Genomic DNA, 23928 nt, shown 5'->3' with positions numbered 1-23928 from the left:
GGAAAATGCAGGTGGTTTGTGAAATTAGCATTTGTTCTACAGGGTGGTGTCTTCCTGAGTAGATAGGACTGAGTTTAGTTCTGGTTGACATATTCCGTGCATTGAAACCAGATTGTCATGCTATGAACATGCAGGCGTCTCATGTTTCTGACTAGAATTTGCTTGCTGTCATTTTTAGACAGGATCTATCTGCAGTAAGACAGAGCAAATCTCTGTTCTAACCTGTGTGTGAACTCTAGAAAGAAAACTCCTAAAAGGAAAGAAACAGCCGCCAACTGTTCTCGACAGTTTGACAAGGTTGTGGTTATTTTTCTGGGCTGTGATTTATTTAAAATTTGCAAGCTGTTATCTTCTTTTTGGTTTCAGGCACTTTGATTGGTGATTCATGTGAAGTCAAATGTTGCTTCCAAAACAAGACATTGTGCATGGAAGATAAGGAAAGATCGAGGGTGAGGCGTTCTGATCTCTGGTTCAATGCTCTGTCTCTGAGTTATGTGATTAAGGAGCCTTTTCTTTATGAGAAGTTATGTGACTTTTCATGCCTGATGTCCTGATTGGAGGCAGTCTGTTGCTGGCCTCATTCCTTGCTGGCCTCGTGCAAGGAATGATGGGAAAAATCAATGCTGTTAAGAACTCTGGGAGGTTTATCAAAGAAACACTTCCGTTAAGTTAATTTCTCCTAAATTGACTAAAATAGCTAATAAGTGACAGAAGATAGAGTAGAATTCAGACATCTTCTAGGATTTGTACAATATATGTTGTAATATGCTTACTGTATTACAATAACACAAAAGGGACACCATTGACCTGTAGTACACGCAAAGTACAAACTACTACAATGTATATGAGGATGAGAGCAAAGGTTATCAATGTCCAACAGATTAAAGCAAATTTTAGCATCTTTGCTTATTTAATCCTTGTTTTAAATCCCTCCTCTGAAGAGAAACCACACAATAGTATAAAAGAAGTTCATGGGTGTTTTGCTGTTTTGTTTTTCAGCTCTCCCATCACCAGCACTCTGAATGAATGACAAGTGAAGAGGGAGCTCATTATTAAAACACAACGCACCGACATACACACATCATACTGAATGAAAAGGTAACGGGAGGTATTATTGGTACACTAATAAGCCTGTCCACCCCAAAATGCTGGGTGCTTGTGGAAAATCTACTTTTAGCCAGAAGGGAGAGGAATGAAAAAGTTGATGTAACTGACACATAGAATCAATCATAGATATTTTCCAAAGATATTTTCTTGGAAAATAAGACTAAAAATAATTTATGCAAATTCAGTAATGATCACAGTTTTCAAATAGTGTTTGATCCTTTTAAATAGTAACAATAATACCAAAGGACAGCATTCATTTTATTGCTCTATGTTCTTTCAGTATGTTAACACAAACTTCCTATGACTCTATTAGGTCAGTCCATGACTGTCTTATTGTAAGAATGAGGAAGTAGAATTTCAATAATTTACCACCAAACAGTTATAAACTTCAGAGACTGTGTGAATCAATAAGTTATCTTGATCCTGATTCTCTTCTATTGCTTTTATTCTCCAAGTTTTATTATTATATGTGCAATTTAGTGTTGACATGTGTAACTTGTCCTTAGAATAATTTTATTATGTAGGATGAAATACTTTCAATCTGTAATTTTGCCCTCGTTTCATGATTAGCAAAAATGTTAGCAAGATCACAAGCCCTAAACATTGCTGTCCTGATACAGTGCTAGTGTTCCACTGTCCTCTTGTCTCCAGCTCCTACTCCCACATCCCACATGGCTCCTTTTTGCTTTCCTAATAAAAACAAGGGACAACAAATGGTGGTGAGGATACAGGGAAAGAGGAACCCTCATTTATTATTGGTGGCATTACTAACTGATATACTCATTATGGCAACCAGTATGTAAAGTAGAAAGTCCATATGACCTAGTTATACCACTACTTGACATAGGCCTGTAGGAATTGATACATACTCCACTAACACTTGCTCAGCCATGTTCATTGCCACTTTGTTCAGAATAGTGAGGAAATGGAGACAATCCAAATGTCCTCCAATTGTTGAATGGATAGCAAAAGTGTAACTACATACAATGGAATTCTCTTCAGCTGCAGAGAAAAATGAAGTCATGAAATTTGCAGTGAAATAAGAAAAAAAGAAAGAGCAAAAATGAAAACATCTAATTCCAGAACCTTAAATTACATCCAAATGAAAAAAAATGTATTAGAGGGGTCTGGAAAGATAGTTCAGTGGTTAGGAGCTTTTATTGTCTTGCAGAGGACTAGGGTTCAGTTTCTAGCACCAACGTCAGGAGATCAACCTGCTAGAGAATCTGAAATCCTTTTTTGCCCCCTTTGAGCCTCTGCACATATCTGGCATAGACATCACACACAAAAACATGTACATGCACACAAATAAATATGTATTTTTGAATATAGTAAAATGGCATAAAATAGGGAGCTCTTGAACACTGTAGGTAGGAAAATAAAAGAACATGTACCCTATGGAAAACAGTGTAGAGCAGAATTCCCAGAAAATTAGAAATACCTATAATCCAGCTATCTGAACTGAGAGTATATGTTCAAAAGGATTAGAATCAGAACTTTGAAGAGATATATACTCTCTTGGGCCATGGCAACATTACTCAGAATTACTAAAATATTCATTTCAAGTTCCTAGTTCCAGACAAATTTCCAAATAATATTTGCTAAGTAAAAGAATAGAGAGAGTTTGTGTTTCTCAAATTCCTTCAACAAATTTTATCTAGTTGAATGTTTTGGAAATTTTCACTATAACATATATTAGAAATAAGAACAACAAGTGGGGTTGATTAGACTTTAACTGACTTCATAAATCAAAGCATTGTGATCAACTATTCTTAGCAATGATCTTTCTAGTGAGATCTAGCTTGTGTTTTACCAAGAGGTCTTGGAGTAATTTATGAAATAAAAAATAGTTTTCTGCTAATTCAAGGACCAGATATTGGTTGAAAGAAATCACAGTTAAGTTTGATATCCAAAGTACATTTTGATGTCTGTGTTTGTTATGTTCCGTTATTGGAGCTGATGCTCCCATTTTATCTCACAGTTTTAGAGGTTTTTGGTTCATGCTCCGGTGGATTTGTTGGCTTCAGTGTGTGGCAGTGCCTTACGGTGGGGTCAAGTGCTGGACTAAAAGCACTCATCATGAGGTTGAGAAGTAAAGAGGAGACTGGAGTCCCTTAGTCCTCATCAAAGCTATGCCTCTAGTGACCTCAGGACCTCCTTTACCAAAGACAATGGGACACTTAAAGTTTCCTAGTATTTCTGAGGCCTTTTCTGTTGTTGACACAAAATCACAAGTTCATCTCAAAAGGCACAGAGGTAGTTAGTTTATCCTGTAGTGAAACATGTGTGACCATGGCTTGCATACACAGATTCATGCTAGTCTAACTACCATGTTCCATGTGGAAGTGGTCACATCAGGTTAGTTACATATCAAAGAAACTAAAAATTAGAGCATTTATCAAATACATTGTTGGAGACCATGGATAGGCAGATGGTAAAGTTCAGAAAAATCTCATAATTTGAAGATGATAACCATGATATTCTTGGCTATTAGATTGATGGAAGCTAGTGGTTTGTTATGAAGGCATCTTAAAGATTCTGAAGTAAAAAAGATGTGAGGCCAGGCATAGGGGGTGTACTTTCAAAGGAACTAGAAAATGCCTAAGATAAATTGGCCCTGATCTGTAACATTCTCACTCTTTGTAACCACAAAGTTCAGTGGTTTGGCCACAAGGAACTTCTCACACAGCTGAAGCTTTTCTCCCTTCTGCGTTTTCTCTGGGAATCTAAGTTCACAGTCTCGAGGGATTTGTCTGCTGATGACAGGCCCAGCTTTTCTTCTTCCTCCTAATTTTGGACTTGCCTTGGCTTTTGTAACTCTTCCTTGGCTTTTTATTAATGGGGTTTCTGAGCTTGCAAGCTCTAGTAATTTTGATCAGTTGTCTGGAATTTTGAGCCACTTAATTTATAAATGCTGCAGAGGTTTGTGTGTTTGATTAGTGTGATTGCCCAATCTATGCCATGGCTTCATGTTCAATCTATGTTCCTATATGCTCCACCATCTAGTGCCTGTACCAGGATGGGACAAAACTTTGGATGTCCTCAAACAACCTTTTTACCCAATGTAACAAATGCTACTTCCTGCTTAGATTCCATGTAGCATCTCTGTAAATAATTCTGGTGACATGGAACTTGGTATGTCCCCAGCTGGACCATTTCAACTTCTTAAAACTCTGGAACATCCGAGATATTTCTTTCTCTTATTTTTAGTTTTAGTTTTTGGCATAGTGTACTGAAGACTGTTCATGCTAGATGATATATAATGATGCTACTGCACATGCTGCCTGCCCCCCTGGTTAACTATGAAAGTCATCATCTTGGCAAAGATTTGAAGAGGTGAGGGATACACCTGGATAATAAAGAACAAAGAAAAACTTCAAGGTCCTAGATGATATGGTACAGTGACTAAAAATCAATTCATCTGTCACTACTATGTCTACTAATGCCATTTATTTTCTAATGAGAATCTAAGAATAAATATGACAAACACTCTTATTAGGCATTGAGATTCATGAGCCTACCACCTTAGTGATAGAGCTGGGTGGAAAGAGGAAAATGATGTAGCTGGGCAGAGAGAGGAAGTAAGATGGCAGGGCACAGAAAGGGATATAGGTATGAGTATACTGGAAGTAGCTCTCTCTTTGGCTGAGGATTTCCTAGTGGTAAGAATGTAGCTGGCTTCTTTCTGCTTCTGTGATCTCTCAGTTTTCACCCCAATATTTGGCTCCCGGTTTTTATTAATAAGACCGTTTAACAATTCATCTTACATCTGACACCCAATGTGGGGCTTGAACCCACAACCCTGAGATTAAGAGTCTCATGCTCTACCGATTGGGCTAGCTGGGATGTAAGACAAATTGCTAAACAATCTTATTAATAAAAAAACCCAGAGCCAAATATTGGGGTGAAAACTGAGAGATCAGAGAAATAGAAAGAAGCCAACCACGTTCTTACCTCTAGGAAATCCTCAGCCAAAGAGAGAGGTACTTCCTGTGTACTCATGCCTACATCCTTTGTGTGCCCTGCCATCTCACTTCCTCTTTCTGCCCAACTACATCACTTCTTCTTCCTGCCCAGCTCTATCACTTCCTGTCTGTCTGTACAGACCTCCAGACTTCTATGGTTATCTAGCACTGGGATTAAAGGTGTGTGCCACCACACCTGGCTCTGTTCCCAGTGTGGTATTGAACTCACAGAGATCTGGATGAATCTCTGCCTCCCGAATGCTAGGATTAAAAGTGTGTGCTACCACTGCCTGACCTCTATGTTTACTATAGTGGCTGGCTTTTTCATCTGATCCCCAGATAAGCTTTATTGGGGTGCACAAATAAAATATCACCACACTTTAGTTTCCCTGTACTTTAAAAGAAATTATGAAATAAAATTTGATATAGGAAAATTGGTTTCTTTCCTTACAGTTTGGTCAAATGTATGTGTCTGTGTATTGGGGAGTGGGTGTCCAACTCTTTCTCATCCTATGACCAGGAATTTATTAATACAATAAAACAAGAAAAGGGTATAATTCCTTCACTTGCGCACTATAAAAAGGTAGACTCCTAGCATGATGGCCCTTACCTGATTACCTGGTGTGTGTCAAGGACTGACAGTCAGAGACTTGCACACTGAGCTTCAGCTCAACTGGATGTCCACTGTTGACATGGCCTATCAAATGGCTGTCTGTCTGACTTTCCGTTTGACTGTCTGGATGCTGTCCATTCTGTACTTTTGTGCGGTTGAGAATATCATGACTAGAGAGGTGACTTAGATCTAATTATTCTGACAGGAACCAGAGTTCTGTAGTTTCAACTCACATTTTCCTAAGCTCTTCCTTCCTATGAAGGAATACTCCATCCTCAATCATCTTAAAGTCTGCTAATATCTAACGAGCTACCTAACAGTTCTGCTTTATCTTCTTTGAAAGCATGTCTTCCACTCTGAACTCACTGAAGTACATCACAGTTCCACGAGGTTCTGCAAACAGGTGGTGGTATCTCAGAAGGAGGGGAAGCAGGACAAAATTCATGCACCAGAGTTAAATTAAAGATGCACTGACTGACTGCTCTGGTTGTACTCTTAAACAGATGCATGATGAAGAAGATATTGCAGACTCATTTTCTTCTTAATTCCAATCCTTGATTTCGTTTTCTTGCTAAATAGCTGATATATTTCACCATTCAGAACAAGACTCAGATTTTCTGTTATTTTTCCAAGCTTGTTATGAGGTTGACAGGTCTAGAAACTCAGGGAAGCCCCTTCACCTCCCAGCATCTCTCCTCCCCTGTCCTAAAGACTCAGCCAGGACACAATCTTACAGTCTTCTAACTTAAAATTTACTCCTGACTTTTCTTCAGTTTCCACATTCTGATTACTATTCTTCATACAATTTCTACCTTATATTTTATTTCCATTCTTCTTTTCATGCTCTTATGTATCAGTGGTAATCTCCTTGGAATACAGACTTATTTCCAATGCACCACATAGGAAGAAAGTGAATAAATACACATTTAAAAAAACAAACCTCTCAGTTGGTTTTACTCCAATTATCTCTACCGTCTGGCAACATCTTCCTCAAGACCTCTGCAGGAACGTTCTAGTCTCATCTTTCTGGAAAATATTTGTATCCTAATAAGACTTTCGCATGCATACCAATCATCAAATAAATGTGGGTGTGCTCCATTTCTCCCAACACAGCTATAATTTAACTGAATTTCACTCATTTGATCTTATTGAAGGGAATACCTTCTTTTTCTCATGGACCACACATATTCCTCCTCCTCCCTATCTTCCTTCTCTTTATTCAGCTATGGTGATGGAACCCAGGGTCTCATACATACCATGTGTCTTCGTTAGGGTTACTATTGTTGCAGTGAACACCATGACTAAGCAAATTGGGGAGGAAAGGGTTTACTTGGCTTATAATTCCACATCACAGCTTATCACTAAAGAAGTCAAGACTGAAACTCAAGCAGGGTAGGAACCTGGAGACAGGAGCTAAAGCAGAGGCCATGGGAGGAGTGCTGTTTAATGGCTTGCTCCTCATGGCTTGACCAACCAGTTTTCTTATAAAACCCAGGACTACTAGTCTAAGGGTGGCACCACCCACATTGGTCTGAGCCCTCGCCCATGCCAATCATTAATTAAAAAAAAAAAATGCCCTACAGGCTTGCCTACAAGCCAGTCTTGTAGAGGCATTTTCTCAATTGAGGCGCTCTTCCCTCAGATGACTTTAATTTGTGTCAAGTTGACATAAAACTATCCAGATAACTGACCCCTTGTCAGCTTGACACACAACACATCACCTAAAATCTCATCAAAATAGCCAATCTCTTAAAAGAGGTAGCTCCAGGATATTCCAGCAGAAGTCCTTACGCTGCAAGAATTAGATATAAACAATTGAATTTATTATATACCTAAAGTTTTCAGCCTTCACATGAGGTAACTTCAGGAAGCACATCCTATGAGGTGTCAACAATTGCCCAACTCTGTCCACAGCCTGCTTGGACATTCCTCATTTTGTAGCTGTCTCTTGAGTATGCTCATCCTAGAATTCGGCATTGCTGCTAAAGCAACCTTATTTGGACAGTTTTAGTACTCTGTCATTATGCTGTTATTTTAATATAAAAATGTTCTCAGAAAAAACTTTCTCAGAAAGGCAAAGTTTTAACCTCTGCTTTTGTAACAAATGTGTACAAAACCCACCTGTTTCTGCATTACTTTCCATCTATCTTTCAAGACAAACCAATTTCAAACAAAACAAAAATAAAACCAGCTTTTTTATTTTTATGAATATTATGTCTACATGTAAAGGGAATTTTTAATTGACTTGGTCTTCATTTTTAAATTAAAAAAAAATCTTTGGGGAATATAATGACAATTGATGTGTAGAATCTCCTGATTATTAAAGCCTATTGTTCCATTTGTCTAACTGTAATGAAACATTTCTGATGGACAGTGGGTAATTCAGGTTTTAATACAATCACTAGAATGATAAGTTCAGTAGAAAAGACATCTCCCTCTTTACTCAGAACTCAAGTGACCTACAAGTTGAGCAGAGATGAAGACATCACAGCAGCCATGGGACTAGGCACTAGGGCCATCTAGTGTGTTTGCATCTGTGGAGCTCAATGACAATAAAGCCCCAGACCTTCTTCCCAAGAAGTGCATCTGGAACCTAAAGTTTTCATATTGCCAGAGCCCCTTTGTTCTTCTGAAGCCAAAGGCATGAAGTAAAACACACCCAAGAGTTCAGCTCTTTTTCTTTCCATGGGCAAGAACTTGAAATGCTTAGAAGACAACTTACTAAACATCCTATTTCTTTAGGCATAGAAATCATCTTAATGATCACAGGGCAATATTTCTTAATAGATTCATATGCCATAAACTTTATTAATGGTATTTGAGAGATAAGAATTCTCAGTCTCTTCTTTTGCGGGGGACGTCTAAGACAGAAAATGTAAGGGAGGTGCTCAGTGTTTAAGAAACAAAGTTGGAGCAGGGGCTTCCTAGCATCCAGAGATTTCTCTCTTCCTTTTACTGGGGTGCATGGTCCATGGCTCCTCACTCCTTGGAGGTCATGTAGTCCATGATGTCCATCACCTTGTTAGTATAGCTAAATTCATTGTCATACAAGGAAATGAACTTGATAACGTGATCACTGTTGGCAATGACAGCACCAGCATCAAAGGTAGAAGCGTGAGTGCCATTTTTAAGGTTGCAGAAAACAGCCTCAACCTCAGTATGGCACAGGAAACCCTTTCGGCGGCCCTCTCATGTCTGTTTAACCACCGTCCTGATACCAACATACTTGGCAGCTTTCTCTAGGTGGCGGATCAGATCCCCGAGGGATGTGTTGGAGGTACGAAATTAAAAGGCCTTGCCAGTGAGCTTCTCATTCAGCTCTCTAATGATGTTGTCCACAGACCCTTCTTCCTTCTACAACCCACTTACCGAAGAAAGTACATTCAAAATGTTTTCAAAGTTTCTTTTATATTCATTTCAAGTTGGGATGATCATAGTGCTTCCCGTCTTTACATTTATCATCACAATATAAATAAGAATCTAACACTCAGCAAAGATTCCAAATTGATTTCTTCAAAGACATGCCAATTTTATATTGTTTTTTGAAACTGTATTTTTACTACTCTGTATATTTACTATTGAATTGCTAAAAATAGCAGAGAAAAGACTATCTGGATAATGACTAACCAAAAATTCAGGTAGAAAAGATTTTCCTAGCTCTTTTGTGTTCCCCTTCCACGCATATTCTAAATCCCGACTTTCTAACGTGAGAGTGTGGAGGGATTTGAAATCATGTTAATCATCTTAACATTCTCAGTTATAGAAGAAAATCAAATAGCTGAAATTATGCTAAAAATAAATCTTCCAGATTGGGCGACGTTGGAGTGTAAACAAATCTTCTCTCTTGGAAAGCTAATCCTGCCTGGCTTTTGACTTTTCCTGGGAGATTGCTCTAATAGGCTTTTAAACTGTATGTTGGTTAATTGTTTCCACAACTAGCACAGATTGCTTTTCTCAAAAGAAAAAATGAAAATGAAAGTTCTATCCAATTAAAATAGGACTATTAATAGCTCTCTGTGTGGGAAAGGAAAAGGCAACTTTTCAAAAGCCCATGCAATTCATCACTGAAATGTGGATTTTCTCAGCAGCTGAGAGTTAGGGGAAAAGTTTAAGATGTACAAAGAAACAGAAAAGCACACGATTCAGCTTGTTTTCAAGAGCATGTTCATATCCCTGGCAGAGAGGAGTAAGTGCTTCTATTTGTGACTGTTCTCACACATCTCAGCTGGTACATGACTGGCCAGTGTGTAAATTCAAGAAAGAAATCCTCCGTTGGTTAATGTTAGCAAGCTCAGTTGCTTCCTGAGTCCTTCTATTGAAGCCATCAACCACTTTCTACCAGGAAAGACAACAAACAGCTCTTTTCTACCTATAGCGACTGTCAATCTCAGCAGCACAAGGAAATGCATTCTAAAAGAGCATGTTATTAATGATACTGATAAAAGTAGCAAAAGACTATTACCAAGAATAAGACAATGGAACCAGTGTCAATATTATCATCATTCAGAGGACAGAAGCTGGAGCTCCAGCCTTTCTAGAAGCATGTCTTCCTTTTATCGACAGATGTTTTACTTAAATAAACATAATCGGGATTTGTGCAGATTCACCTTAGCAGCAGCTAAAGCTCATGAATATTCACTAATCTCCTCCTGTCCCAGTTGTTTCTCCAGCTGCTCTGGAGAGGCATTGATGAAATGTTGGAGATGGCAGTCCACAGGACTCTGTGCCACACATAGCTGGTTCATCCAGAGCGGCGCACATAGGAGGACAGCATCTGTTCTTTACATCCTTCACAGACCGTGAAGCACACGTGAGCACTAACTTACTTCACTGTCTTCTATGACCCTCCCCAAATGCTAAGCTTGCATAAAACTGGTGCTGATCTCACATCAGTTACCCTCACTGAACTGGGACTCCAAGAACTCCTAAAGCAAGGTGTGGAAAATCCACATAAAGAGTGCAAACACTTCCCCTTTTTGCCTCTTACCCCGTCTAGCCTGCATTTCTCTGCAGACCATCTCTCTGTGCTCCCTGACCCATACAGCATCGGTACATTTTCTCATTACCAGGTTTCCATGCATTTCTATTTATGAGAACCGTCTCGGCCTAATGCTAAGTTGTGTGTGTCTTAATCCAAGTCCACAACAACTGGCTTTCAGCTGGTTGCATGGACAATTGTCTGTGCTATTCAAATTGGCCAGCAGGGCACTTGAAGAACAAAGCTCCCATCATACTACAGGAAAATGCAAATATGATAGCAGAGTACACTTCTGCAGTATGCCCCCCAAATAACCATTTATCTGAAAAGTGTCATAAGCACCTGTTCCATACTGACTCACACCTGAAGTCACCATCTAATTTATTCAGATCTTGCTTTACAATTCAGACACAGCACTTCCAGTGTCTGGGAAAACTGTTTTATGTATTGATTTCTAGATATGTGCGTAGCATACTGTTCATTTTTGTATTATTTCATTTGGGTATTAGTAGTGAATTATTGACAGGTAAAACTATCTTTGAAAGGTTAAGTGAAAATCCCAGATGCTTGGCAGTCATCCTTCTGGTATAGTTTTCTTGGTCTTGCTTTTATAAATGTATCCACAGGGTATTTTATAGTTCCAGGGGAAATTCAAATTAATCCATTTACAATATCTAATATATAATAGGTCTTTTATGAATATGTTTTCCATGCTACCATTATTAATCTCAACATCTTAACTACAAAGTAAAAATTTGGAACTACTCTCCTAGAAAACTGTTTTGCTTGATTAAACTGCTCTCTTTGGAATCGCCTGAAGCAATCATCTCTGAATGTAGAACAGTGACTGACTCCCTTTGATTAATACGCTTCACATAGAGGTAGAAGCAAATGTGCAATACACTTTTGACTAATTACAGAGCTCCAGAGTATTTGAGTATGAAATCCCAAATTTAAGAGGCAGCTGTCAACTGGACATTAATCAGAACATAAATTTAACATAAATTCTCTAGGCTTATAAAAACAGACAGTATGGGTATATTATGCTTCCTAGTTCTTGTTAGTAGGTAATCCCTACTGATACTACTTGGGAATTGGAAATCATGCACACCTCATGTATATAATACATATTTTCTCATGGTATTGTTTCAGATGGTGGCCAATACCTAGAAGATACTTCTTTTTGAATGAATGTGGGCATATAAGAATGTAGTACAGATGACATAAACAGTTCATAAGTTAACAACAAACTCCCAATTAAAATTCATCTTCAGGATTACATAAAATGATGACAGAACATGGTATCCATGGGACTAGAGTTTAGAACAGATTCCATTGATTTCTAGACCTTGAGTCAGAGGAGGTGGTGTGTTGAGACATGGACTCTAAATCCTGGTGCCCTGAATAATGGACTAAACCACAAAGCATCAGTAGACAGTGAATTCATAAGGTATAGTCAAAGGAAGCAGCTGGGCTCACATCTACCATGTACCTTGTACTCTGCCCCCAAAGCAGCCATGTGATTTAATACCACAAAGGGGCAAAGTATCATAAAATAGAATGTGTTCATCAACTTTTATCACTGTGGTGAAGTGATGGACACAGCCTGGTTATTAAATAAAGAGGGCTTTATTTTGACTCATGATTCTGAAGGTTGCTGCCCAAGATCTGCAGCCAATTATTGTGTTCCTGCTGAGGATATTAGGTGATAATGTAGAAGAGTTTGTGTTAGAACAAACCATATACATCATGGACCACAGAGCAGTGAGATAAGAGCCTGAGGTTCCACAATTGCTCCTGGCTTAAGGATCCTCCACCAGGCTCTACCTATCTCTTAAAGATTCCACTACTACTGGTATTCCCACTCTATATAAGCTATATATACATGTTATAAGCCTTTAACATGTGGATCATTGTGTTCTCTGCATTTTAAACAGTTGTGGTTTTCTGTAAATTGTCTATGTGTATGAAAAAGGAAGGCAATTTGTAAAAGTTTTTAATTGGCCTTACAGTTTCATAAGGTTAGAGTCTGTGATGGTGGAGCAAATGTATGGCAACAGGTTCAGCTGAGAGTTGACAGCTGAATCAACAAGAAGGGGACACAGAAAGGTAGCTGGGAATGCTGCAAGTCTTATGTCTACCATATTAGATACCATGGAAAGAACAATGAGTGAGCTTGAAATAGAAGCAGCAACTATCAAGTAAAACATAAAGAACTGACTGGAAACATAGGGTATCAGTTAAGGGTTGAACAGTTTAGACAAATCCAATGTATGTACAAGTGGAGCCCACCCTCCCCAAAGACAGGGAGGTGTGAGAACATATTTGAAGGAATAATGACTGAGAACGTCCAGAAGCTGATAACCATAATAGGCATACAGGCTCAAAAGTGCCAAGACCGCAAGTATCTCAGTCATAATAACATCAAAGCCATTTAGTAAATTGCACTAAGTCACAATAGTCAAATGCTTAGATGATAAATGCAGAGGAAGAATCTCCCAAAAAACTACATGAAAAACAGATGCCTTAGTTCAGCCAAAGGGAGAGAGATTCCTTCGGTTGGAAACCATGCAAGTCAGATTACAGACCAAAAATATTTTGAAGTATTCAATAATAATGGGGGGAAAATTTCAGCCTAGATTTTATGCAGAGAAAAAAATCAAAATTAGAAAATAAAAAAAGAATTCTTAGTACATAAGAAATACAAACTAATTTTTAACTAGGACACTTGCAAGTTTTTTTTCTTATTAAAGGAATTCTCTTAGACAGAAGGAAAATAATACCAGGTAGAATTCTGTATCTACATAGGAAATGGCGAGCTGCAGAAATGGTAGCTGTGGGCATAAAAATAAAACACCTTTAAGAATAATTGTTTAAAGAAAAACATATATCAAATTATTTATATTGTGTAGAGGTAAAATGTATGCCAGTATAGGGTAAAGGTTGGCATAAAAAACTAGGACTCAAACATCATGAGGTCCCCTTTCTATTGATGCTGTACTGTAATAATATGTAAATGAAGCAAGATAACATGTGCTTTCAAGAATTGAAATGCATTAAAAATGAAAGCACTGGGGCCATGACAAATAAATAAGAAATAGAGAATAGAAATGGTAGAAACATACAGGGAAATACAAGAAATTTACCACATGATAAATTGTGCATTTTATTTATTTTACAATTTTTTATTTTATAATTATGTGTACACTTTTCTTTTTTGTGTGTGTGTATGTGTGTGTGTGTGTGTGTGTTTGTGTGTGTGTGTGTGTGTGTGTGTGTGTGTGTGCGCATGACTTGAGAAGCCTGTGGTGGTCAGAAGAGGGTATTGGATCCCTGGCACTGGAATACAGGTGGTTGTGATTCACACTATATGGGTGCTGGGAACTGAACTTGGTTGCTTTGCTCTTAACTGCTGAACTATCTCTCTAGTCCCCATTTTGAAGGTATATTTTCCTGTCCTTCCTGCCAGATCCCAAATCACAACATGGAGACTTATCAATTATAAAAGCTCGGTTGATAGCTTAGGCTTATTTTTAGAGAGCTCTTATAACTTAAATTAACTCATTTCTATGAATCTATGTGCTACCCCAAGGCTGGTTTACCTCATCTATGTACTGTCCATCCTGCTTTCCTGCTTTCTCTGTGTCTCCTAGCATCTCTGCCCTTCTTCTTTCCAGCGTCCTCTCTGCTCAAAAATCTTGCCTGGCTTTTGGCTGTTGAGCTTTTTTATTAAACCAATCAGAGTGACACGTCTTTGCAGTATACAAAAAGATTATTTCACAACACTATAATTTTTTAACTTGGAACTAGAATTTTTTAACTTTCTTAGTTGTAGCACCATTGATTGACTTAGAGGAGTTAAATTTGGTCATATAGATGTATCACAACACCTTGAGTGTATGCGTGTGTTTCTATTTTTATTTTTTAATATGGAACCCTGAATGAGGAAGCATTACTCTTGAGTGAAGCTAATGATGGAATTTTCAGAGTGCCTTCATCTGACTCCTTTGCATGAGATACTCTGATGTCTGGAAAGATGCAGTTATTTCTGATTCACTGCACGCGTGTAGGGCAAACATTAGATGTTTTTTGAATGTTCTCATTTTTGTAAGGCAAGAACCTGTTGAAAAATATTTTTTTGCAGTCATCAGCTCCATATTCAGTGTCTCCAGAGAGATTTCAAGTTTCTCTTCAACTTCATATCCTGCTTTTCTTTTTTTGTTAACCTTTGTTTTTTATTTTGTTTTTGTTTTATTTTTATATGATTGATTAATTTTTTTTCCTTCTTTTAAGGCAAATATCAGACTGTAGAAATACCTATGTGTGCCCTTTTTTTGCAAACTCTAGCTGTGATTTGTCCTCCCCCTACTTTTCTTTGATAGACCCTTGCCACTGTGTCTACCATGCCTTGTGACATTCCTTTATTTCTTTTGACTCCTTTAAATCATACACAGAAACAATGATATAGGTGAGTGATTATATATTCTTTATTGTACAAATAATTTTCATACATGTATAACATATACTTTCCCTATATATACTCCCTACCCATAAAATAATGGTATATCTCCAAATTATAGCTTGGCTATTCCTCTCTCCAAAGAATCCCACTTTTAATTTCGTCATATATATCTCATATATAAGGGAAAACATATAGTATTTGTATTTCTGAGTCTTGCTAATTTTGCTAAAATGATGCTCTTTAGCTTCATTCCTGCAATTGGTATAATTTTGCTCTTTATAGATGAATAAAACTGCATTGCACACACACACATTTTCTTTTCTCAAAAATTTTTAAATTTTGTTTAAGATGGATGATGAAAATGCCTACAGAAATAAAAGAAGTTAAAAGTATTTGCAATTCATGTTGAGAATTTAAGCACAGTTTGGTAGGAAACCTGAATAAACCAAGGTAAGATATATTGATGATGCCCTCTGCCACAGGCACATGGACAAACTCCTCCTTGGATCTCCATCCCTTGGGTTAATCAGAAGGACTGAAACGCATAGGTCTGCTTATCTTTAGCCCAAGGACACCTGTGGTAGTAAACAGTTGCTCTCTAGCAATATGGCTTTCATGAAGACCTCAGGAGGTTAAATTCATATGCTAATATTTGATTGAAAAGAAATGTTTTTCATGTACTATATTCTGATCAGTTTTCCTTCCTACATCTCCTCCAAGATCTTATGCCCCTCTCCACCTATCCAGCTCCATGCTTTCTTTCTCTCTTTAGGAAACAAATAGAAAAACAGACTAAAAACAAAAAAAGAAAAAAGGAAGGAAAAGTACAGAAGCATATAACACACACACACACACACACACACACACACACACACAGAGAGAGAGAGAGAGAGAGAGAGAGAGAGAGAGAGAGAGAACAATGAAGTTAGAAAACATATTATACAAGCAAATGACCAGTAAAATACATTTAAAAAATCTCTAAGCAAAACAGTATGAGACAAAAACGTCTCCAAAAATACCATTTTAATTTTGTGTTGGTTAACTACTATTGGGCATGGGGCTTACCCTTAAATATGGTTTCTGGATCCAGTGATTCTCCACTGAAGAAAATTGATTTTTCCTTTGCAAGTGGTTGTTAGTTGGAGATGCCTACTTTCCCATCTCAGTGTTGGGACCCCAATCTGGATAGAACCTGTGCAGGCCCTGTGCATGCTGTCATCGTCTCTGGGAGTTCATATGTGCAAGAGTCCTGCTGTGTCTTGAAGACACTGTTTCCTTGGTGCCATCCACACCCTCTGTTTTACAATCCTTATACTTTTCTCTTCCTCATAGTTGCCTGATCTCTGAGGGGAGGAGTTTGATAAAGTCATCCAGTTTAGGACTGAGTATTCTAAGGTTGCTCATTTTATGCATTGTCCAGTTGTGAGTCTCCGTACTAGTTCCTTTCTGCTACAGGAGGAAGGTTTTCTGGTTATGGTTGGGCTAGACACTAATCTATGAGTATAGTATAATGTCCTTAGGAGTCATTTTATTGCTGTGTTCCTTTAAACAATAGTATTTGGTTTCTTTCCTAGGTCCCTGGCCTATCAAGTCTCAGGTTCTTGGCCACCCAAGCAATGTCAGGCATGAGTTCCATCTAATGGAGTCAGCCTTGAATCCAATACAATAGCAATAGTTTTGGCAAATAGCCTGAGGTTTTTGGGGATTTCCATGGGGCCTCTTTGACCAGCAACTGAATTAAATATAACCAATTCCTAGAACTGGAGGTTTCACTTGGTGGCAAGAGTTGTCTGGTTGGGACTTTGTCTCTCCCTTATTTGATGACACTGTTTAGGTTTCTTTCATATCTGTACACATTTTAAGAAACATCTCCTGTAGTAGGCTTCCATATGACCCTTCAAATAACCTTAGTGTTAGCTGTCCCTCTGTACATTCCCTCCCTTCCCTCCTCTTTCCTTCTGGGCTTTGCTTAATCCTCCTATTCCTGTCTCCCCTTCGGCTCTCCTTACAATCTATTTCTATTCTCCCTTCTTTGGGAGATCCTCCAACTCCCCCTCCCCCTAGTCTCTTATATAACCTCTTTGGTTATCACATAGTTTTGTGCACATGATTTAGCATGCCATTTTAAAGAGTAAAAGCTAACATCTACATATAAAAGAATATATAGCATATTTGATTTTTTGGGTCTGGGTTACCTCACTCAGGTGATTTTTTTTCTAGCTCCATCAATTAACTGAGAAGCTCATGATTTCATATTTTGTTGTTATGTTTGTAACAGATGAATAATATTCCATTGTACAAATGTACCACAATTTCATTATCTGTTGATGGACATAGGTTGTTTCCAGTTTATGGCTATTATGAATAGAGCAGTAATGAACATGTATGAGCAAGTGTCTTTATAGTAGTATGTGGAGTCCTTTGGGTATATCCCCAAGAATGGTGTGGTTGAATCTTGAAGTAGATCTATTCCCAGCTTCCTGAGGAACTGCCATACTGGTTTTACAGTGGCTGTATGTATAGATTTTCACTCCCAATAATAATGGGTGAGAGTTCCCTTACCCCACATCTTTGCCACAATGAGATGTTTCTGTTTTACTGATCTTGGTCATTCCAACTGGTGAAAAATGAAATTTCAAAGTAGTTTTGATTTGTATTTCTCTGATGACTAAGGATTTAAATATTTTTTTAGTGTTTCTTAGGCATTTGTGTTTAATTGAACTCTCTGTTTAGTTCTGCAGCCCATTTTTAAATTATTTATTTTCTTGATGTCCAGGTTTTAAGTTTTTTATATATTTTAGATATTAGCCTTCTATGCAATGTGTTATTGTTAAAGATCTTTTCCCATTCCTTAGCCTGTTACTTTGTTGGAATAATGGTGTCCTTTAACATATACATAAGCTTTTCAATTTCATGAGGTCCCATTTGTTGATTGTTGTTCTAAGTGCCTATGTTACCAATGTCCTGTTAAGAGTGTCTTTTCCTGTGTCAATGAGTTCAAGACTATTTCTCGCTTTCTCTTCTATTAGATTTAGTATATCTGGTGTTATGTTGAGGTACTTGATCTATGTAAAGTTGAGTTTTGTGCAGTGTGATAAATGTGTATCTCTTGCATTCTACATGGAGCCATCCATTTTGACCAGCTCTGCTTGTTGAAGATTGCTGGGAGCCATTCCCTGGTGGTGGATGGGTCCTACAGAGGGTGTAAGGAGTCGGCAGGAGAAGAAAGTGAGCCAGGCCATGGTGGTCGAGAGAATCTTGCAGCCTGACTGACTAGGAGCCAGAGTGTTTCTTTATTTATACAGAATTTAGTTAGCAGGGATACATTCATGATGTTCCAAAACATAGATCATATCATTTTTGTTTTTGGACATGTGTTTCACTTCCTTTTGCTCATCTTTTAGTCATCATTAATAAACTATGACAGAACAGAGTTATCATTTCCAATCATTTTCCCTCAAGTTTTGACATCATTAATAAACAGAATTATCATTCTTACTCATAAACCCCATAACCCAATTTTTGAGAATCTAGAGGCATATGACAGCCTATGCTCAGGCTGGTTGTTTTGGTTGCTTCAAGGACACTAGACCAAAACAAAAAAATCTTCAACCAACCTGGGCATTTTGCCATGTCTCAAGCAATGTACTATTAACTCTTAGTGGTCAGAGTGCCCAGTAAAAATCCTCAGGCTAAAGCTGCTGCAGTTATTATTTAAATTCTGGCATAATATAATCAATGTTCACATTTATATCCTTATAGAATTTGTCTATATGTCTAATCCTGGCATTCTGTTGTTCCTTGGTCATATGACATTATAGTGGCTCTGCATGAGCTAACTTCTAAGAGAGGGAGGTCCTAATACCTCATATTTTTCATCATCTTTCCACTCTGTACTTATCAATATGTCTCTATGTAGGGCAGAGTAGTATGCCACGCAATTGTCTGAGTGTACAGTGGGAAGAGGCTTGTAATCTGAACTGTGGACAATTCCTCTAGCTCACCGAATCTTGTTGACCTTTTTGAATTTACTTTGTTTTGAATATCTTGTTCCAGTGTAAGTACAGGGACAGATGTCTCAAGAATGTCTCATAGCCTCAAATGTCTCATAGCCTTATAAAGAGACCTCTGGCTACTTTACGTGTCACAACCTCCAAGGCATAAGGAAGACCTTCAAGTAGATAAGGATATCTCCCTCAAAGTGGGCAGGGGGAGATAGTATGTTCAGGACTTTCCTGGGTAAGCTTAGAAGCAGCATTCCTGGGAGAAGGCATAAATGATTCATAAGGAATTTTCCATCAATCCAATATCCTCAAATTGTACAAATATTAAAAGTGCCCCAAGTATGTAACAGGTAGAGATGAAAACCAAAGGTGACATGGCAGCCATCATGTGGCTCAGCTTTTCGGGATCTTTGTCAAGCAGCTGTGCTGGCTTTATGACTTCTGCCATTCCATTCAGATATGGCTGTGCCAGAAGATGTTGTATTTTTCCAGTGTATATTTCTGGCTTTGTTATCAAAAATCATGTGTCCATAGATATAGGGACTTATGTCTTGGTCTTCAGTTTGACTCCATTGATGAATATGTCTGTTTTTATGTCAATACCATGCTGTTTTTACTACAATAGCTTTATAGTACAACTTGAGATTGGGAATGGTGATACCTCCAGCAATTATTTTATCCTTCAGGATCGTTTTAGCTATCCAGTCATTTTTTTCTATATGAAGCTGAATATTTCCTTTCAATATATATGAAGAGTTGTGTTGGAATTTTTATGTAGATTATGTTGAATCTGTAGATTACTTTTGTTGGATGGTCATTTTCACTATTACTCCTCCTGATCCATATGCATGGGAGTTTTTTCCATCTTCTGATAGTTTCTTCAATTTCTTTTTTGATTTCTTAAAGTTTTTATTATAGCAGCCTTTCACTCACTTGGTTATAGCTGCCTCAAGATATTTTATCTCCTTGAGGCTATTGTGAAAGGTATTGTTTCCCTGATTTATTTTCATCCATTTGTCATTTTTATATAGGAAGTCTACTGATATGTGTGTTCATTTTGGATCCAGATACTTTGATGTAGTGGCTTCAGCTATATTTCATTTCTGGGTCTACTCTAGTAGGGTTATGTGTTCTTGTGGAAGTGTATTGTCTTGACTGTTAATGGTTGTGTTTGTGTGCTAATATCTAGGCACTTGGGGTTAGAATGATTGAGGTGATTTTAGGTACCGATAACTAGTCTTGTCTTTGTTGAGGGAATGTTCCATTCCTTGATTTCTGCTTCTCTCTCTATGTCTTAGCAAAGTGTTGTGGCTATGGATTACTTGGTTGGGAATGCTTCTGCAGGTCAGTGGGTGGCAGAAAGGAGAAGGATATTTCCTGAGAGGGCCTTCAAAAAAGAGCTAAGGGGATCCTGTTCACACTTAGAGGTGGGGTCCACAGAGCATTGGGATGTTGGGAAGAGAGAATCTTGTAAGTAGGTACAGTAGGGCAAATAATAACCTAGGGAGACAGGGATGAAGGGACTAGGGGGACCCTGGGTCTGAACCAAAAGTTGGAGTTTCCAGTGAATGGAGTTGAGGTGGGAGAAGGGGCAGGCTGTGGGTGAGAATGGAGAGATCATAATGGAGGACAGGAAGGATACTTTCCTGAGTCCCTGATGGGTGTGGCCATCAGGGGTCCCAGGCAGAAAGTGTTTGTAAGTATGAGGGTTGACATGAAGAAGCAAGAATGATGGTAGCTAAGTTGGCCAGCCTGCCTGCTTTCCCTCATTGTCACCACCTAGTCAAGCTCTACAGCACTGTCCTGGCTAGCTCACCCAATGCGGCAGGCAGCAAGAAGCTGGGTCAATTCTCTTGCTCTCACACCTTTATGTCCAGCTCACCTGCACTTGTACCCCCAGGGCCAGGTCTACTATTTTGCCCAGGTGAGTTGCAGGGCCCACTCTCCTGATAGCTGCAGTTGGTGATGAGTAGGGCTAGGTCTTCTGTTCTCATGCCCCCAAACTGGCTCTCCCACCGGCTGCAGGTGGCAAAGTTTGGGGGGGGGGCATATTTCCCTCACCCATGCCACCACATGGCATACAAGGGAGGGGGTGGGGCGGCTCTCCTGTTCTCAAGCCCACAGGACTGGCTCACCCGTGCCCCACCAACAGGGGCAGCTCTAGTGTGCTGCCCAGGCAGGGTGCAGGGCCCACTCTCTCTGTACTGCAGGGAGGGCCCACGAACTGCGGCCAGTGAAGGGCATAACCAGCAATCCCACTCTCATGACACCTGGGCTAGCTCTCTGGCCTGTTCTCCCTCCGCAGGTGACAAGGGGACGGGGGAAGGGCATCTTTCCCTTACCCATGCCACCACATGGCAGAGGAGGTGGGGGTCAGAAACAGCTCTACTGCTCTCATGCCCTCTGGGTTGGCTCACCTGCCATGGATATGAATTAGCCCACCCCAACCTGAGGTCGTCTATGAACTGCTGGAGTGTGTCTAAAGGGGCCAGACCTGCAGATGCAAAGCTACAGGATCTCCATGACACAAGGTAACAATAGGATATCCAAGAGGAGTCCCAGTGACGCTCAATAGTGACAGTGTAGCAGAAGCCAGAGGCCTGGAACCAGACCAAGATTCACTGCAATGAACGCCTACGAGTAAAGATGCGTGGACTAAAGGCTATACTGTGTGACTCACTGGGCCACACTACAACTTCCATGCTGAGATTTTTTTTTTTCATTTTTTTTGTTTGTTTGCTTTTTTTTTTTTTTGAGTTTTTCTCAATTTTAATTTTTTGTTTTGTTTTTTGGGGGGAGGTTGCAAGGACAGAGGGCAGAATCAAGGGTACAAGAGGATGAGTGGGATTGAGATGCATAATGTGAAATTCATAAAGATTCGATTAAAAACACGTAAAAAAGAAAGGGGAAGGTGCTGGAGAGATGGCTCAGAGGTTAAGAGCACTTAAGAGCACTGGCTGCTCTTCCAGAGGTCTTGAGTTCAATTCCCAGCAACCACATGGGGACTCAAACATCGATAGTGGGATCTGATGCCCTCTGCTGGTGTAAAGGTGTACATGCAGATAAAGCATTCATACATAAAATAAATAAATCTTTTAAAAAAAGAATATTTTTCAAGACTAAGAAGAAAAAAAGAAGAAAAAACAGGAATGGGTTAGAAGTAGGGACTGAGAATCCAGAGAAAGGAGCAAAGCTGAGTCCCCCACAAGGTTTAGTGGAGTTGGCAGGAAATGGGGCCGGAGCAGGAGTAAGTGGTCTGCCACCAGGCTGGGGATGAGACTGGAGAGACTCTAATGGAGGATAGATAGGAGAGTGAAGATTGCCTATATGAGTCACAGGCAGGTGTGGGCCACACCCATTTTGTTTGTCTGCCTATTGGTGGACATCTAGACTGATTCTATCATCTCGTTACCGTGAATAATGCTACAATAGGCATAGATCTATACATACATTGTGTTGGGCTTATACTGAATATCCACAACGAAATAGTGTAGCTGCTTACACTGTGTCCACAGTGAGAAAACACAGAGAACCGGAAGTGGGTCTAGGCTGGAAAGCCCCAAGGCCTGGCCCTAGTGACCAACTTCCTTTACCTGATCCCTGAAGTTTCTAAGGTGTTCTCAAACAATGCCACCAGCCAGAGACCAAGCATTCAAACACAGGGGCCTCTGGGGGGTGTTTTATTTAAACCACTGCATTTGACAATGTCAAGCCTCATGGAATTTGGTTTACTCAAAGTATTCTTTCTTTGTCAGGGCATTGAGCTATACTGGGATACAACATATGCATGCTTAATATGTTTTCTACTCCTGAGCAACACCATCAGGCCCCTCAGACTTTCTTTCCAATCCTACATTCTGAAGCTGAATGTAAGAAAACGAGACCTTTATTGGCATAGTTTTCAAAAGGCTGACATGATTAGTCTGGAGGAGAGCAGATTGAAGAGCCAGGCTTTGGACATCACAGCTGCTCATAGCCAGTTGCAGCCACTAGGGAGATAAACACCTCATTTCCATCAACCCCTGCAGAAGTGGCATTTGCTTACTTTATGAATAGGATTCTGCTTGGCATTGACTTTGGGATTTCAGGGTCGTGATTTGTTTTCTTTGCAGCTCTTTTGCAAAGCTGCTTGGGGGAATTTTATGTGAGGGGGAAATGACTTGTAGTTCTTTCACATGCAGAGCCTGTCATTTGTGCCAGTGTGGCCTGTGGTGACTCAGTGGATGAGGTGAGACTTTGAATTTTTATTGACACTTTTCTTTGTAAAATTAAGCACATTCCTCCCTCCTGCCTCCCTGTGAACCTGTGTCACACTGGGTATTGTCACTTAATTGCTCGGATGCTGAGTGAGAGCCATTTCCCCCACCCCTCATCTTCTGCTCATCAGAGTGACAGTTCTCTAACAAAGCTTTTCAACGCTTAGGCTTTTTGTTGAAAACGTTCTTAAGTAATGGTGTTTTTTAAACATACCTACTAAAAATTAATGAATCTTTATTAATTGATAAATTGATTGATTAGTGATAAGCTAGGCCTTTTGCTGGGGGCCTCTGCAAAGGCTGCTTTTAAAAAGCTGACGACCAGAGAACGATTTAGTGTCTCCTTCAAACCTCAGCAAATACAGTCATAAGTTACACTTCTGCACTTTCTCTGTGCTAACGCTTTGTTGTTAATAAACATTGTGCCTCCTTAGGGAGCAGAGGAAATTATGTTCAAATCTTCATGTTTGCTTTAACATGTTCTGGGTATTTAATTTACTTTACGTGCATTATAAGTTCACAGGTACCAGTATGGGAAACTAC

This window comes from Peromyscus eremicus, chromosome 6 (assembly GCF_949786415.1).
Source record: "Peromyscus eremicus chromosome 6, PerEre_H2_v1, whole genome shotgun sequence".
NCBI lineage: Eukaryota > Metazoa > Chordata > Mammalia > Rodentia > Cricetidae > Peromyscus > Peromyscus eremicus.
Note: the sequence above shows the minus strand (reverse complement) of the source record.